General features: G+C 44.6%; 1 protein-coding gene and 1 pseudogene across 1 annotated transcript in view; both read right to left on the bottom strand.

Moving 5' to 3' along the window:
* Positions 1-16554, bottom strand: part of LOC124712209 (high affinity copper uptake protein 1-like) — a 321189-nt gene extending 304635 nt beyond the window's left edge. Inside the window, exon 1 of the mRNA XM_047242505.1 lies at positions 16522-16554. The gene's annotated coding sequence lies outside the window, so the exon portion shown is untranslated. The remainder of the gene's footprint in view (positions 1-16521) is intronic.
* An 844-nt stretch (positions 16555-17398) lies between these two features.
* On the bottom strand, positions 17399-17516 carry LOC124712702 (annotated as a pseudogene).
* Positions 17517-19440: the final 1924 nt, after the last annotated feature.

Genomic DNA, 19440 nt, shown 5'->3' on the forward strand with positions numbered 1-19440 from the left:
ATACGGCAGTCTCAGGTAGCACCTGAAGAAGGCAACGAGTTACGTGGCCGAAATATTGTGCCAGAGCGACACAAACATCCGGCAGAAGACCCGATTATTCCACATGTCAACTGAAAAAGTGTCTGATGATCCATTGGCAAATGATTCTGGACTAGTCCCCCATTCGGATGTCTGGAAAGGGACTGCCAAGGGCGAGGTAACCATAGACTGACTAACCAACGAAAGGATAACATTCTACCATTCGGGACGTGCACTGTCAGACATTTGAATGTGGTAGGGAAGCTATAAAATCTGGAAATGCAAATGTTAAGGGTTAATCTATATGTAGTTAGATCACTGACCTCAAGTGGAAAGAAGACAGGGATTTATGGTCAGATGTGTATCGAGTAATGTCAACAGCAGCAGAAAATGGTAGAACGGCAGTAGGATTCATTATAAATAGCAAGGTAGAGCAGAGAGTGAGTTACTGTAAACAGCTCAGTGATAGCGTAGCTCTCATCAGAATCGACAGCAAACCAACACCGACATCGCAAGCCGAAGACGAAGAGACAGAGGAAGTATATGAGGATATTAAACCGGTCATTCAGTACTTAAAGGGAGAGTTAAATCTAATAGTCAGGGGAACTGGAATGGGGTTGTAAGGGAAGGAGTAGAAGAAAGGGCTACAGTAGGATATGGGCTTGGTGCTATGAATGAGAAGTGAAACACTAACTGAGTTCTGCAGTAAAATTCAGCGGTAATAGCGAACACTCTATTCAAGAATCACAAGAGGAGGAGGTATACTTCGAAAAGATACAGGGAGATTTCAGTTAAATTACATCATGATAAGCAGAGATTCCGAAATCAGATACCAGATTGTCAAGTGTAATCAAGAGCAGATATAGGCTCAGATCACAATTTAGTAGTCACGAAGAGTAGGCTGAAGGTTAAGACTAGTCAGCAAGAATCAATGTGCAAAGAAGTGGGATGAGGAAGTACTAAGAAATGAAGAGATATGCTTGAAGTTCTAGGCTATAGATACTGCGATACTGAATAGCTCAGTAGGCAGTTCAGTTGAAGAGAAATGGACAAATCTAAAAAGGGCAATCACAGAAGTTGGAAGGAAACACACAGGTACAAAGAAGGTAACTCCGATGAAACCACAGGTAACACGAGAAATACTTCAGCTAATGTGTGAAAGATCGAAGTACAAAAATGGTTCAGGGAAATTCAGGAATACAGATATGCAAGTCAGTTAGGAATAAAATAAATCGGAAGTGCAGGGAAGCTATGGCAAAAGCGATCACGAAAAATGAGAAGAAATAAAAAAAGAAATGATTGTCTGAAGGAGTGACCCTGTATTCATAAAAGTCAAAACAATCTTCGGTGAATTAAATGCGAGGGTAGTAACATTGAGAGTGCGACGGGAACTCCACTGTTAAATGCAGAGAAGAGGGCGGATAGGTGGAAAGAGTTCATTGAAGGCCTCTATGAGGGGGAAGTCTTGTCTGTTGAACTGATCATTTGGGGAAGTGGCAACAAAACGACTATTAATGTTGGTGTGCAGAATGTTTGAGTCTGGCCGTATACCACCTAACTTTCGAAATAACATCATCCAGTCATTTCCGAAGTCTGCAAGAGCCGACAAGAGCGAGAATCATTGCACGATCAGTTTAACAGCTCGTGCATCCAAGTTACTAACAAGAATAATATACAGAAGAACAGAAGAGAAAACTGAGGATCTGTTAGATGACGATTAGTTTGGCTTGAGAAAAGGTAAAGACACCAGAGAGTCAGTTCTGACGTTACGGTTGCTAATGGAAGAAAGTCTAAAGAAAAATCGAGACACGTTCATAGGATTTGTCGACCTGGAAAAAGCGTTCGACAATGTCAAATTGTGCAAGATGTTCAAAATTATAAGAAAAATAGGGGTAAGCTATAGGGAAAGAAGGGTAATATACAATATGTACAACAGCCAAGAGGGAACAATTAGAGTGGAAGTCCAAGAATGAAGTGCTCGGATTAAAAAGGTTATAAGACAGGAATGGAATCTTTCGCCCCTACTATTCAATCCATACATCGAAGAAGCAACGACGCAAATAAAGTAACAGTTCAAGAGTGGAATTACAATTCAAGGTGAAATGATAGCAATGATAAGGATCACTGATGATATTGCTATTCTTAGTGAAAGTGAAGAAGAATTAAAGGATCTGCTGAGTAGAATAAATAGTAATGAGTACAGAATATGGATTGAGAGTAACTCGAAGAAAGACGTAAGTAATGAGAAGTAGCACAAACGAGAACTGCGAGGAAAGTAACATCAAATGGTTCAGATGGCTCTAAGCACTATGGGACTAAACATCTGGGGTCATCAGTCCCCTAGAACTTAGAACTACTTAAACCTAACTAACCTAAGGACATCATACACATCCATTACCGAGGCAGGATTCGAACCTGCGACCATCGCAGCACCGCGGTTCCGGAATGAAGTGCCTAGAACCGCTCGGCCACAGCGGCCGGCACTTAACATCAAAACTGATGGTCACGAAGTAGATGAATTTAAGCATCAAGATAATCCATGACGGACAGAGCAAGGAGGACATCAAGAGCAGACTAGCTCTGGCAAAAATGGCATTCCTGGTGAAGTCTTTCGGTATCAAACATTGGCCTTAACTTGAGGAAGAAATTTCTGAGAATGTACGTTCGAAGCACACCATTGTATGATAGTGAAACATGGACTGTAGGGAAAACGGGACGAACGTTGAAAACTAGGTAAGGGATGAGGAGGTTCTCTGCAGAATCGGAGAGGAACGTAATACATGGTAAATACTGACAAAAAGAAGGGACAGGGCGGTAGGACATCTGTTAAGACACCGGGGAACAACTTTCATGATTCTAGGGGGTATTGTAGAGGGCAAAAACTTTAGAGGAAGACAAAGATAGGTATATATCCGGCAACTGAGGGCGTCGCTTCCAAATGCTACTCTCAGGAGAGGAATTCGTGACGGACTGCATCAAACCAGTCATAACCGTACGTAACATGGCGGAGGGTGCTACGTACCACCATAAGTCATTTCGTATCCTGTTCCACTCGCATACAGACCGAGGGAAAAACGACTGTCTTAAAACCTCCGCATGAATCGTAATTTCTCTTATAGTATATTAGTGACCCTTACGCGAAACTTACACTGGCGGCTGTAGGCTCGACCTTCAGTCGGCCTCAAATGGTCGTTTCCTAAATTCCGGCAATAGTGCATCGAGATAAGAACTGGACAAGTTGAACAAGTCAATAACGCGCTGGTACGTCTGGCCCTTACGAAAGTAATTATTCGGATGTCATCCTGACAGACATCGTTACAAATTCTGTCCAACTGGCGTGTTAGATCGCCAAAATTCCCAATATCTCCCCATGTTCTCAAGTGGGGAGATACTCAGCGACCTAGCTGGACAACGAAGGGTTTGGCATGCACGAAGACAAGCAGTAGAAACTCACGCCTTGTACGGATGGGCATTCTCTTGCTGAAATGCCGTAAGGGGCACTAAAATGGGGCGTAGAATATCGTCGACGAACTATTGTGCTGTAAGGGTGGCGTGGGTGACAGCGAAAGGTGTGCTGCTATGAAAAGAAATGGCAGTGGAGGCCATCACTCCTGACTGTCAGGTTGGTATCCAATTGCTGCCCAGGGGCGTCCTGAGACACGTCTCGGCCTGGTATCTCATTTACTGAAGTACAATAGTCTGCAATGGTGAGTCCCGCTTGGAACAGAGCCTCGATGAAAATCGAAAGCGTGTCTGGAGATGCTCCAGACAGCGATGGGGTACCAACCCGATTGTCACCCGTTACACAGCCCGACAACCAGTAGTGATGGTCCGGGGTGCCATTTTATTTCATAGCAGGACCCCTTTGTTTGTCATCCGTGGCATCCTTACAGAACAGCGATACGTGAACGATACTCCATGCCCCGTTTTGTTTCCCTTCATGGTAAGCCACGCTGGGCTTACACTTCAGAAATATAATGCCCGACCGCACACGGCGAGAGTTTATGCAGCTTGTCTTCATGCTCGCCAAACCCTACTACGTTGGCCAGCAAGGTTGCTGGATCTGTTACGAGCTCTGAATTTTGGGGCATTATAGGCAACGCTCTCTGTACTGTCTGCCATCGGGTTCCCCTAAATGGCAGGCAGCACCGCATAACAGCCACGCTATGAGGGAAACAAACCAACAGCCAAACAGGCGAAGACATCAGGTAAACACGCCGAAGATTATAGTCGATTAATATGAACCTTTCCTTGCAGAGGTCGCCGCGACATATCCTGCCACGGATTCCTACGTCGGGTTTCTATTGCCTCCAGCTCCCTATATAGGCCCGGCCGGTCGAAGGCAGACCAGTCTTCGTCCGCTGCTAATGACAGCCGCTATAGCAGAGTCTTCGAGAAGATATCACCGAAGCCGCTGTACTGCACCGCCGATCAAAGTACCAGCCGACCGAGAGGAACCAAATCTCCGGCTAGATCGACGGACGTCTACATCTATTGTACAGCCAGCTATTGTATTTAATTACTATTAAAAACAGTCTTGATCACAATTTATTTTATAAGGTGACCGGTTTCGACCACTGCTGTGGTCATCTTCAGACCATTGAGTGGAAACCCCTTTCTGTTGGGAAAGGGGTTTCCACTCAATGGTCTGAAGATGACCACAGCAGTGGTCGAAACCGGTCACCTTATAAAATAAATTGTGATCAAGACTGTTTTTAATAGTAATTATTTACAATTTTATTGATCACTGCTGTTCCCATAATGCATTCAAAAGTAAGCTATTGTATTGTAGAAGAAGTTACGTTCAATAAACTGTTGGAGAATACAACACTCTCCACACACTTCGGGATTTTGACGATGTAACGCGCCAACTGGACAGAATTTGGCACTGTATCCCTCACGTTTATACAAGCAGGGGAAAGCAGAAAGGTGTAAGGAGTATATAGTGGGTCTATAAAAGAACGATGTTCTTGAGGACAATATTGTAGAAATGGAAGAGAATGTAGATGAAGATGATACAGGAGATATGATACTGCGTGATGAGTTTGACAGAGCACTGAAAGACCTAAGTCGAAACAAGGCCGCGAGAGTAGACAACGTTCCATTAGAACTACTGACAGCCTTGGGAGAGCCAGTACTAACGAAACTCTACCATCTAGTGAGCAAGATGTATGAGACAGGCGAAATACCCCCAGACTTCAAGAAGAATATAATAATTCCAATCCCAAAGAAAGAAGGTGTTGACAGATGTGAAAATTACCGAACTATCAGTTTAATAAACCACGGCTGTAAAATACTAACACGAATTCCTTACAGACGATTGGAAAAACTGGTAGAAGCCAACCTCTGGGAAGATCAGTTTGGATTCCGTAGAAATATTGGAACACGTGAGGTAATACTGACCCTACGACTTATCTTAGAAAATAGATTAAGGAAAGGCAAACCTACGTTTCTAGCATTTGTAGACTTAGAGAAAGCTTTTGACGTATTGACTGGAATACTCCCTTTCAGATTCTGAAGTTGGCAGAGGTAAAATACAGGGAGCGAAAGGCTATTTACAATTTGTACAGAAACCAGATGGCAGTTATAAGAGTCGAGGGGCATGAAAGGGAAGCAGTGGTCGGGAAGGGAGTGAGCCTCTCCCCGATGTTATTCAATCTGTATATTGAGCAAGCAGTGAAGGAAACAAAAGAAAAATTCTCAGTAGGAATTAAAATCCATGGAGAAGAAATAAAAATTTTGAGGTTCGCCGATGACATTGTAATTTTGTCAGAGTCAGCAAAGGATCTGGAAGAGCAGTTGGACGGAATGGACAGTGTCTTGAAAGGAGGGTATAAGATGAACATCAAGCAAAACTATCATAATGGAATATAGTCGAGTTAAATCGGGTGATGCAGCGGTAATTAGATTAGGAAATGAGACGCTTAAAGTAGTAAATGAGTTTCGCTATTTGGAGAGTAAAAAAACTGATGATGGTCGAAGTAGAGAGGATATAAAATGTAGACTGGCAATGGCAAGGAAAGCGTTTCTGAAGAAGAGGAATTTGTTAACATCGGGTATAGATTTAAGTGTCAGGAAGTCGTTTCTGAAAGTATTTGTATGGAGTGTAGCCATGTATGGAAGTGAAACATGAACGATAAATAGTTTAGACAAGAAGAGAATAGAAGCTTTCGAAGTGTGGTGCTAAACAAGAATGCTGAAGATTAGATGGGTAAATCACATAGCTAATGAGGAGGTATTGAATAGAATTGGAGAGAAGATAAATTTGTGGCACAACTTGACTAGAAGAAGGGATCGGTTGGTAGGGCATATTCTGAGGCATCAAGGTATTACCAATTTAGTAATGGAGAGCAGCGTGGAGGGTAAAATCGTAGAGGGAGACCAAGAGATGAATACACTAAGATTCAGAAGGATGAGTAGGTACTGAGAGATGAAGAAGCTTGCACAGGATAGAGTAGTATGGAAAGCTGCATCAAGCCAATCTCAGGACTGAAGACCACAACAACATCGTTGGATATTTACTTTACCTCAAATCTGACTTCCGGTGAACGATCGAGGGACAACATTTTTATCGTCGTGGCGAATCACGACATTTCAAGTAAGCTGTCCTTCGTTCGTCATGAAGATTTACTTCAGCTAGTGATCATTTATTCCACAATCATCTCTGAGTTTTCAGAACATATCATATTCTGTAACTTTTTGTTTTACTTCGACTCTGCAGTTCGACCGCATATGAGTGAAAAACGCTACTAAAAGATGTGGATAGCACTATAGGTCCTTTCATCGTGGCTATCAGGATAATAAAAATTCAAGAGTGTAATGGACACAGTCAGTTTATTTACACTGAGGCTACAAAAATGGTTCAAGAGGCTCTGAGCACTATGGGACTTAACATCTGAGGTCGTCAGTCCCCTAGACTTAGAACTACTTAAATCTAACTAACTTAAGGACATCACACACATCCACGCCCGAGGCAGGATTCGAACCGTAGCAGCAGCGCTGGTTCCGGATTTAAGCGCCTAGAACCGCTCGGTCAAAGTGGCCGGCCTGTAGCTGCGATACACCTATTGTCTGTACTGCAGCAGAACTACGCTAGCACAAAGCCCAGAACATGTAGCTCTTCTGTCAATGCGTCATTCTCTTTGCACAATGGTCTTACCGTGGGTCTACATGTGCAATTTAATTTTTTAAGTCACCCCGCAAATTTTTTCCTGAATCTACGCTCGTTCAGAGGAAATCCAAGATGGTTCATTCTGCGTAAGGGGCTGGAGTCGAGATACGTGACGTGCAGTCCTCACATCCTAAAAATTGCGAATAGGTAGCGGGGTTCGCCGAGGCAGAAGCGAGCGTCTCCCGTGTAATTGAATCGGACCGGTGGCGGAAGAGGCGCGGCCGGAGGGACACGGCGCGACATTTAATTACGGGAGTGCAGATAATCCGGGAAGCCGGCCCTTCCGGGCATTCGTCATGCTCCTCCGGGTGCAGGGGTATCGCGCCGTGCCGGAGGAAGTGAGGTCGCTGTTGGTTTTAATCTCTGCTGATCCTGTTAGCAGAAGCAGGGGAGGCGTGCGGAGGAGGCAGCTCCGCCGATCATCCGCACAGGGGAGCAGCGGAGAGCGGGAGCGCCGCGGTAACGCCTCTCGTTTACATCTGCCTGGTCTTCGGCGTACCCCCGGCAAAGCGAAATGAACACATGGTTATTCACAAGTACTTCCGGGGTTTCAGAAGACGACTGCGCGAAAATTGCAAGACGTACGGAGAAACGACACACAGCAGTCGATAGAACATCCCTCCAAGTTTCGGTTCGTAATACGCGTCGTGGCGTATTTGCAAGCGCACCACTAGGGTGTGGGCGTGTCAAACAGCGCAGCGCGTAGTGTAAAGCAGTCGCCCTTCGTTTCTGGCGGTGGCGCCGCTGTGGCTATCGCAGCTATGGTGTCCCCCTCTAGTAGGAAAGGGGAAAGGTTGCCTGTTCACGTGCATTTAAGGGGCGCTATGAGCTCCGCAGTCGGTCCAATGACCTTCTCCTTCACCTCACTCATCTCCTTTCCGAACAACTTAATTCCCGTCGCTCTGCTATCTTCCCCTCCCTTGACCTTGAACGAGCCTATGACCGCGTTTGGCATTCCGGTCTCCTCTTCAAACTCCAAACCTTCGCCCTTCCTATTAACTACGTCCGTCTGATCGGCTCCTTTCTTTCCCAACGTCCTTCCTACGTCACCATCCATAACACGGATTCGTACACCTTTTTTCCCTCCGCCAGTGTGCTCCAAGGTTCCGTCCTCTCCCCTCTTCTGTACCTTATGTATACGGCGGACATGCCGCCGCTTTCACTCCCCATCCAATACGCCGATGACACCGCCTTCCTTGCAATCGCCCCCACCCTGCAACGCTCCCAACGCCTTCTCCAATCCCATCTTGACCGGTTCACCACTTGGTGCAACCAGTGGTTGCTTAAGGTCAATCCTTCCAAAACACAGGCGATCATTGTAGGCTAAACCACCCCTTCCTTCCGCCTCCTCGATTTCTATATCATCGTCTATGGCCGTCCTGTCGACCTCACCCCCACTCTTAAGTACCTTGGCGTCACACTCGACCGCCGCCTTTCCTGGACCCCCCATCTCCAGACAATCCAAGCCAAGGCACGTTCCCGGCCCCGTCTCCTCAAGCTCCTTTCTGGCCGTACATGGGGTCTGGACCCCTCCACCATCCTCCACACCTATAAATCCCTCATCTGCCCTATCCTCTGCTACGCCCATCCACCTTGGATCTCCACCCCTCCTACCTTTTACAAATCCTTTCAAATCCTTGAACGCCATGCTCTCCACCTCGCGTATCATATCCATCTCCCGTCCCCCACACGGATCCTGTACGATCTTATTCCGTTCCCCCACCTTCCCCTCTTCCTCGAACGGATATGGATCCTATACACCTCCCGTAAAGTAGATACCCCTCACTCGCTTGTCTCTCACATTCTCTCCCACCCCCGTCCACTGCCGCGCCTGTATTTCCACGTCCCACCTGCTCTCCATCTCTCCACCCTCCTTACCCTCTCCCGAGGTGGCTTCCGCCAGCTCCCCCTCCCTGATGATGCCCTCCTCCCCTCCATTTACCCCTCCTATCAACTTTGATCCTCCCCTCCCACTTCCTGTGTTTTCTCCTTAGGGCACCCTCTCTCCCTACTCTCCCCCTTCCCTCCTCCCTTTCTCCCCACTCCTCCCCCGGGCTTCCCCTAACCCCTTACCTTCATTCCTCCCCCCCATGCCCTCTGCTATTGGCATCTTTGTTCTCCCCTCTCCCCCCCACCCCCTTCTTCCCCTCTCGGCATGTCCCCGGACTCGCACACGTTATGTGGACATTCGCACGCCAGAGATCATCGTCAGCAGTTTCTCGTGTGTGTGTGCCACCGTGTTTGTGTTTAGTGTTCTTCGCCGTCACGCTCCTTCGTTCACCTGTGCCGTCGAAGTCATCAGTGTTTGTGCGCGGTGCTGACAGTTTTTAGTGTGTTTTTCGTCGAGTGTGAACGGCTTTGTGTTATTTGTTTCTGTGTCTACTTTTTTTTGCCCGCCACTTTGTTCAATATCTTATGTGTCTTCTTTGTATTTTCATTTGTCAAACTTGTGGCTGAAAAGCGGCGTAGTATGCAGCCAGTAAAGGCGTTAAATAACAATAAAGGGAAAAAAAACTCCGCAGTCGGTCAGTCTGAGTTAGTGGGAGGCAGTTGGTCAGCCAGGGCAGTCTGTCAGTCTGGGCGAGTCTGGTCAGTTGGTCAGCCAAGTTAGTCTGGGTCTGTCTCTCGTCCGCATTGGTGAGGCGGTTAGTGTCTGTCGGTCGTCCGGAGTGCTAGTATGTGTTAGGACGCCAGTCTGCTCGAGTTTGCTCAGGCAATGGGCATTGGCGAATGGATCGATCGGCTGGTCGGTCGCGCACTGAGACACAAGATGACTTGTCCGCCTGGAGCGTCGGCGCGTGTGAGGTCGCCACGTGAGTCCAGTGGCCGCGCCGTATAGCGAGGCAACAAGAGTCAACCCACGACATCGGTCTGGCCGGTGCAGGCTGCGACGCCGTGAGACGGGAGATCGGCGCGCCTTTCTGCGTCCGTTGAAGCAGCTGCCAACGGACGGTTCGGGAGAGCGTTTTCCGGGTGCTGCGCCAGGTCTTTGCCAGAAATCGCAGTTATTAGAAGTTAAGTGATTAGTGAAATGTTGTTTCAGTTGTTGAATTCTACTTGTGTTCTTGGTCAGTCTCTCGTCCCCAGCTTACTCGTTTGCTTCTCGTTCGCATTTGTTAGGCAGTTAGTGTCTGTCTGTCTGTCTGTCGCACGTTAAAAGCTGCCTCTGTCATGTTTGTCGGATTCGGTGTTAACGAATTTATAGAATTAAGGTAAAGGCTGAATTCCTGAAATATGTTTTTATCTTGCCTATCATCTTACGAGGCGGTATATGTGTAATGTAAAGCGTGTTGTACACTTCATGTAAGTCTGAATTTCATGGGTTTTATTTAAATAGTCATTTTTATAAAGTTGCCACCCTTCCACCGTAAAAACAAATTGCACTTTGGTGGCAAATAATTACTTAGCGTGTGTGTTTGTACCATTTCCATCCCTCTTACGGGATGCATAGTTAATGTGTTTGTGTGAGTTATTAAAATTTTTAGTTTAAAACAATCTGGTGTGTTGCAGATTTGCACCACTGTAGTTGTGAGCGGTCGTGACTACGGCCGTGTTGAAAGGGGGCGGAAGCTTCTCAGCCCGAAAGCTCAGACTGAAAAAAAAAAAAAACTACTTATTCTGCCTCTGATTGTAATTTTAAATCTGTTTTTGAAAAGGCTTTTAGGAATAAAATTCACATTTGTTAAAGGTTATTTTATTTTCCATCAGTTACTTCCTGGCAACTACTTCCACGCTCACCTAGTGTGATTAAATGTGTTAATGTTCTTGGTGAATCGCTAGTAAATAAAGTAAATTCTTTAAGAAAGGATTTTGTAAGTCTAAATCCACTGTTCAGTGTCGTTACATGACTAAAAATGAGTGCAAAAACAAATCTCCATACTACCTGACATATAATATTGTAAAATTAAATCAATCTTTATGGCCGGCCGGAGTGGCCGAGCGGTTAAAGGCGCTACAGTCTGGAACCGCACGACCGCTAGGGTCGCAGGTTCGAATCCTGCCTCGGGCATGGATGTGTGTGATGTCCTTAGGTTAGTTAGGTTTAAGTAGTTCTAAGTTCTAGGGGACTTATGACCACAGCAGTTGAGTCCCATAGAGCTCAGAGCCATTTGAACCATTTGACCCATCAATCTTTATGCTACTAATTAATCTCTGCTCCGACAACTGCATGGCTGTAAAAAAAAAATATGGGTCGACACATTTCTTTTCAATATTATGAGCACGTCCTCTGTCCTGATTTCCATTTCTCATCCTTGCTGGAAGTGTGTGGTTAGGTGTGAATGTATTAAATGAAGTAGCAGACGCACCAGAGAAGTCGTGGGTTTCCTAATCTTCTACCAACTTAAACGGTGTCGGTGGAAGGCACAGAGCAGGAACAGGAGGGCTTGGCCAAAGATGAGTAAAGCAAACACGTTTCTCGTAGCAGAGGTTTGACATGGGCGTCCCACACCACCCCGGGCGGTTCGGATAGGGCTCCGCGCGAAGGTTACAGAGAGGTGTTAGGAAGACAGGTAGGCGACCAGACGTTCCTTCAGAACGTCTGCGTCGAACGAAGGACAAAAAGGTATTTGAATGAGTTAATAATTTTAATCTCAACAATTGCTTCTCCTAGCTGTTTTGAATTAACATTTAGGTTCCGGTTATAATTTTTTTCAGTTAATCAGAGGCGTAATATCATGATTTCCGTTAGTCGCGACCACGCGGTCCCTTGATTCAAATCGTACCCCAAGCCTTCACAATTTAGGCTTGCTATATTATTTTATTTGTGGTGGACTTTTAAATTATCGAGCGTACATTTGGCAAAGAATGAATCGATTTCATTGGAAGCGGCTCATGCAGCCACCCAAAATTCTGCTCGATGCCAACCACGAGGTATATACAACACTTCTTGCAAAAATGCTATCAACATTTTGTTCGGCATGTGGATTTAGTGCACGTGAGTGTTTTTCTTTCGAAACTGAACAGTGAGCACGTGCTCTCCAGATCTCCCCCACCCCACAGGACTCGCCAGATTAAGGCGAACGTCAGGCCATAGGTTCGTTTATATAAATGTACCAAGAATGTTTTGTCTATCTATTAAACACAAAAGACAAATGTTATCACGCGGCCGGCCGCGCTACAGTCTAGAACCGCGCGACCGCTACGGTCGCAGGTTCGAATCCTGCCTCGGGCATGGATGTGTGTGGTGTCCTTAGGTTAGTTAGGTTTAAGTAGTTCTAAGTCTAGGGGACTGATGACTACAGATGTTAAGTCCCATAGTGCTTAGAGCCATTTGAACCTATCCACTGCTATAAGTATGAATCCTGAATCCTTCCTTGTCATGCTGACAAAGTTTTATAAATTTATTTGTAAAAGTATAGACAGTGGAAATTAAAATGTCCTGTGGTTCCTCTCCTGCTCCAAGTCGGACCGTTTGACGTCCTACCCCTCTTAAAGCACCTGCGATGCAATGGCTTGTGGACAATTACATTCCTGAAATGGACTGGTCTGAGCAGAGTCGCGACATGAACCCAATGGAACAGCTTTCTGATGAGTTTGAACGTCAACTTTGCTCCAGACCCAGTTGTCAAACAATATTACTTTTGGTTTCGGCTCTTGAGGAAGGATAGGCTGTGATTCCTCCACTGACGCCCAGACACCTCATTGAAAGTGTCACTAGCAGAGTCAAAAACCGTCATAAAGCGAAGGGTGGACGCACCCCATATTAAGGACCACTAATAAGTATCTGGATACGTGTGATCGGATGGTATATTACAGACACAGAAGCCAAAGAATTATTTCCCACTGAAAAATATTACCCTTGAGGGGTCAAATGGCTCTGAGCACCTTTGGACTTCTGAGGTCATCAGTCCCCTAGAACTTAGAACTACTTAAACCTAACTAACCTATGGACATCACACACATCCATGCCCGAGGCAGGATTCGAACCTGCGACCGTAGCGGCCGTGCGGTTCCAGACTGTAGCGCCTAGAACCGCTCGGCCAACCCTTGAGGGATGATCCTTGTAGTACACGTCAGCACATGCTAAATGCTCGGGGATTTATCATGGCAATCAGTGAACCCGGGAGCAACGCCTTTCCCTAGTGTGAGTCTCCGCTATTGGGCGCAGCGTATTTGCTGGCAGGGTGCCAGTGAGTGGATTGCTCATCTCTCCCGAGTGTCGCAGCTGTGCAGATCCGAAGTTGGTGTCGTTACGCGACCTACTCTCGCAGAAGACGCCCAGGCAGCGCCGGTAAGCAACAACAGCAGTCACGACTCTTACTGCTGCGTCCTCTGGGGAAGGAGGCCGGTGTTGCAGAGTCAACGCCCTTTACATACACAGAAATGAGATTCAAAGTGAATCTCGAACGGACTTCGGACCGAACCCTACACAACGAAAACTTTTCAAGGAGACAAAAGCTCATGACACGTGTGTCGCGAATGAAACAGTATTTTAGAAAGTTTTTGTCCTGTGAATATTGCGGATAAAGTAGCACCGCTGTGGAAGGCAATGGCACATTCTGTAGACTTGTTACTGGTCAAAGCTTGCTGCATCTTTTACACTTTAGCGCCATGCATCTTTCATCTTGTGTTTGACTCGGCACTGCACAAATTCGTACTGAGTTCCTTTCCATAATTTATCAATATTGTTGCTTCAAGACCATTATCAATTACCTCTTCTTTTCTTCACTTTACCATATATAGCAAACGCCTGTTTTGGCTTCACCTTTTTTTTCCTTCGGTCTTGGAAGGCGTCTCTGTCCTTTACGTCTGTAATAGCTTAAGACGTCTTCCTTCGCTCTTTCGGTTGGTAATATCTTCCCATTTCTGCGATGTCTGGTCGAAAAACATATGTCAGTACCTCACGGTTACTTACTCTGCGCAAGAGTGAGTGTCCCATACGTCAGAATCGGTGGCACCGTAATTTTATAAAAACGCAACACGATCTTAAACGACGCATGTCCAAATAAGAACAGATCGAAAACGAGTGCGATCTAGAAATATCAGTTCAAAAATCCAGAGTGGTAGCTTTCCATGTTAAATCTCCTATCTGACGAGACAATTATCCGCGACACTGCTTCAATGGATGTCACACTTAGGAACTGACGAACTTACGATGAGGGCGTAGATATAAAAATAAAGGGACAACGCTTCGAACATATACGTGGGACCATCAGAAGAACGCTGAGTAATGCTGCTTCACCCAGTATATCTCATTACCTGCCTTATACAGTTGGTGTTTTAGACATTATATTGTTGGATATTTACTTTCCCTCAAATCTTCCGGTGAACGATCGAGGGACAACATTTTCGTCGTCGAGGTGAACCACGACATTTCAAGTAAGCTTTCCTTCGTTCGTCATGACGATTTCAGTTCGTGATCATTTATTCCGCAATTATCTCTGTGTTATCAGAACATATCTTATTCTATAATTTTATGTTTTACTTCGACTCTGTAGTTCGTCCGCGTGTGATTGAGAAACGCTACTAAAACATGCGTGGATAACTCAATAGCCCCTTTCATTGTGTACAGGTGAACAATCAGGATAATGAAAAACCAGTCAAACAACGTGTTACCGTCCGTAGTAAAGCCATACTTACCCCGTCTAGAACGAGTGGTTTGTCTTTGAATGCATGAGCAAAACTCATAAAGTGAAACTTCTCCAACAGATTTAAAACTGTGTGCCACCCGAGTTTTCATGACTTTCACGATCCACGCCAACGATTTAATTTAAATTTCAATCTACCGGGACCTACTATCTCTTACCGTGAAGATTGCACAGGCTCAGTACCTCGTAAACTAAACTTTGGGAGAAACAATACACAGAAGAATAGCATAGACGAATCCTAGCAGTTGTTACAAGAATAAAACTGTAACATTATGGTCGATTTATTACAGCTAAATATGCAGTTTTCCGTTGAAATTATAACTTCTCGTGAAGCGATCGCTCAAGGACTCAAACGAAATTTCATGAGTCGCCATGTCACTTATAAGTGACAATTGAATAGGGTCGAAAACAAAATGTTTATCGTAACAATAAACTGTAGCACTCTTTGAGGCAGGTAAAATAACATGAGCAATTTTTAATAATTAATTACACTTTACTGTTGAAATACACGAATAATATCTCAATACAGCATTTGGAAATCATTAAATGAAACAACAAGTTTACTGTTACCAGTCACCGTTTTATTTATCTCCACAACGCGTTTCAAAGGTATAAACCTCTATTATCGGGTGGATTTACATTAGTTAGTATGGCATTTGTGTGTGTGTTGTGTTACGATTTTTTGGAGGAACTTGTGGCACTGTCTAGTGGAGAAACAAGAAACTATTTCAGAACATGGTTTTGGGTTTCTTCTGACAAAAAATTAAACTGATACTAATACATAAAATAAGTAAATAGAGTACCTCCAGTGGTCACAGGTTCCTTTCGCTGTCGTAACACATCACATGTATACTGTCATATTTGTAAACAAATATGGTGTCTGGAATCTGCTGGGTGCAAGGTTCGTGTAGCAGAAGAGAAGACATTATCGCAAAGTAAAAAGAATATACATCGTAACAACATTATTACAGAATAATTTTTAAAGGATTTGGAGGTATTTGTTTTGAGGTGTCGAATACATGTTTGTATACTTCAGGTGGCATATAAATCCGATTTTCACAAGTTAGAACAGTTAGAACAGCAGGGGCACTCTCGTGGCTATTCCGCGCACCCTGACTGCAAAACCGTACGTCAATCTCGAGGTTCGATTGCTTGTTGTACCATTCATGAACAGCATTCCATGAAATGTTTTCCAACAGGACAACGCTCGCCCGCAAGCCGCTGTTGCAACCCAACATGTTCTACAGAGTATCGACACGTTTTCTTGGCCCGCTCGATCACAAGATATGTCTCCAGTTGAGCAACAGGGGGCATCATCCGACGACAGCTCCACCATTAACCGCATTAACCGTCCTAGTATTAGCCGACCAAGTGCAACAGGCACGGAATCTCCATCCCACAAACTGACATCCCGCACCTGTACGACACAGAGTATGCATGGTTGCATGCTTGCATTCAACATTCTGGCGGTTTCAACGGTTATTAATGTACCACCGTTTCACATCTGCAATGTCTTATCTCGCGCTTAGATTAACGTGTGATCCTGCAACGTTAATCACTTAGACACGTTGCCTAGTCACATCTATTCCCGAAATTTCATTACTGAGCATTAATTATTTTTTGGTGTTGCGATTTTTTTCCGTCATTGTGTGAGCATAATCACACGTAGGATCTACACAGTGAGGCCTGCACACTTTAAGAGTACGTCAAATATGTCGATGCATGGCACAGACGAGTACTTACTGCTTACTGCTATCCTGTGAGCTCAAGTTGTTTCCGTAACGTTATTTACCTGTAAGAAGAGAAACAATCCAATGAACATACTCTTCAAATCAAGGGAATGACTACGAGAACATCAAAATAAAATGAAACATTTATACACTCAAACAATACTTAAGCCAAAAGTATTGACTATATCCGATCATCCCGTCTGTGCGTCTCGTTACATTTATGGAAAAATTGAAAATACCATTGGAAAATATTTCTTCTCATGTTAAAAATTGCTAAATAATACTTACGAATTAAAGCAGTTGGTCCCATTTCACTCATGAAACTCCGTTTCTAGATCGAACCGTGCGATTCGCCTCTACAAGAAACTGAGCTGAGTGACTGAAAATGTGGCCGACTGCTTTATAAAAATACATTGACATTTTTTTCCTTGTATAAATTTCTAGCGTATTAGAATTTCATCCGTGTATGATTCCTAACGTACTACTGCAGTAGAGTCACTGAAAGCCACCACGACTATTTAAAAGCAACACTCATCATCATCATGGTTACGAAGACCACTCTCGCAGGACAATGATTCGTTTAAATAGCGTTTACATTAAATCAGTTGTTATTTTATTTATGCTGCTATTCTGTGTCTTGTTGCGTTCGCCATCACAGTCCTCAATTCAACCAGTTTCGATAGCAGCAGCACACCGTCTTCAGGCCACAAGTGGCCCGTCGGGACCATCCGACCGCCGTGTCATCCTCAGCTGAGGAAGCGGATAGGAGGGGCGTGTGGTCAGCACACCGCTCTCCCGGTCGTTATGATGGTTTTCTTTGACGGGAGTCGCTACTATTCGGTCGAGGAGCTCCTCAATTGGTATCATGAGCCTGAATGCTCCCCGAAAAATGGCGACAGCGCATAGCGGCCCGGATGGTCACCCATCCAAGTGCCGGCCACGCCCGACAGCGCTTAAATTCGGTGATCTGACGGGAACCGGTGTATCCACTGTGGTAAGGCCGTTGCCAACTAGTTGCTATGACAAGTAATAATTGCCTCTTCCTGTTTTAAAGCGGTCTGGAAATAAAGAAAGTTTTCATCATATGCGACTCGCGTAATCGCTGAACATCAAATAAAACTGGCATTCTAGTATTCCGAGCGTGGAATGCTAGTCCCTTAATTGGGTGGGTAGGTCAGAGAATGTAAAAAGGGGAACTGACAGTTAAATTAGTGAAACGCAGTGACGGGAAGGATTTCTGGTCAGGACAGTACAGGGTTATCAACACAAAGGTAAATAGGGGTAATGCAGAAGTAGGCATAATAATGAATACGAAGATAGGAACATTGGATGGGTAGGTTGTATACCTGATGTCGGGTTATGACCCGGTTTGGGGAGAAAGCAATTTATGGCACAACGTGAGTAAAAGAAGGGATCAATTGATAGACCACATCGTGACGTATGAAGTTATCGTCAGTTTGGTAAGGGGAGATGGGTAAAAATTGTAGAGGAAGAGCAAGGCTTGGATACAAGAAGTAGGTTGCAGTGGTTATTCAGATATGAAGAGGTTTGTGCATAAGACTAGCATGATGAGAAGCTGCATCAAACCAACCTTCAGACTGAAGGCCACAACAAGTACTGCGTGTAAATATGCATAGCGACACTTGACTCTATGATTACAAGATTGCAGAACTATCACCGGAAGCAGATACATCCATTAAAAATAAAAGTTAATTGTAGGTAAGGCAGATGCCAGATGAACTGTAAGATCCTCAGCTATAGTAGTCTATACACGAATCAGACAGCCAAAAAATCCCTCGTTCGACTAGTACTTGAATAATAATAGTCAATCCGGAAGCAGTACCAGGTATCACTGATAGAGGAAATACAGAAAATATAAAGAAAAGCGGCGTGTTTAGTTACAGGTTCGACTCAATCGGTAGTTTGAAGAAGGAAACGAATCCAAAATCTCCTTTTCAGGGGAAATACAGAAACTTTCCCCTGTTCTTTCCCCCTTCGGAGACTCGAGTCCTCCCTCGGGCATGGGTGTGTGAGTCGTCCTTAGCGTAAGTTAGTTTAAGTTAGATTAAGTAGTGTGTAAGCTTAGGGACCGATGACCTCAGCAGTTTGGTCCCATAAGACCTTACCACAAATTTCCAATTTTTTCCCAGTTCTTATTTTTAATTTTGCCTTTACCCAACAGTTATATCAGATTCTTTATGTTAACCTCCTATCTCAGTACCCTGGAAAGATGGTTTGGATCTGTTTCCTACTTCAAATTGATAACGAATTAGGTGTTTAAACTTTTCATTATAACATCAAAAGTAGTTCCATTTCCACAAAAACATTCACAATACAACATGTAAAGGAAATGTCTACATTTCTCATATGTTTTCAAATGGTTCAAATGGCTCTGAGCACTATGATACCAGAACTACTTAAACTAACTAACCTAAGGACGTCACACATCCATGCCCGAGGCAGGATTCGAACCTGCTACCGTAGCAGTCGCGCGGTTCCGGACTGAAGCGCCTAGAGCCACTCGACCACCGCGGCCGGCTTCACATGTTTTGAAAGCATTATCTATGAAATTTACCTTGAAAATCATTAGTGTCCTTCAGTTTCACCGTCATCTACAGTAGATGATGTTCGTTACATCAACACAACCTCAAAAACTGGTCTGTTATCAAACGGAATATATGTAAGTATCTGGTGTACAGTCTCGATAGTCTTGTCTTGTATTTGAATGTTTCCACAGTACACCTTTTTGTTGGAATGTTGAGCAGTCCTGCGTTGTTCTTTTGCTGCAAGAAAGTGTTTTTACCACACCATCAATGATCTCAGACAATGTTAAATAAACTTAGATGAGAAGTATTCTAACTGCGTGTACTTGTAAATCGAAAACGAGGACTTTTTCAGGAACTACTTTGATTTTTTGAAGAACTTAGCCCAA

This window comes from Schistocerca piceifrons, chromosome 8 (assembly GCF_021461385.2).
Source record: "Schistocerca piceifrons isolate TAMUIC-IGC-003096 chromosome 8, iqSchPice1.1, whole genome shotgun sequence".
NCBI classification, from domain to species: Eukaryota; Metazoa; Arthropoda; class Insecta; order Orthoptera; family Acrididae; genus Schistocerca; species Schistocerca piceifrons.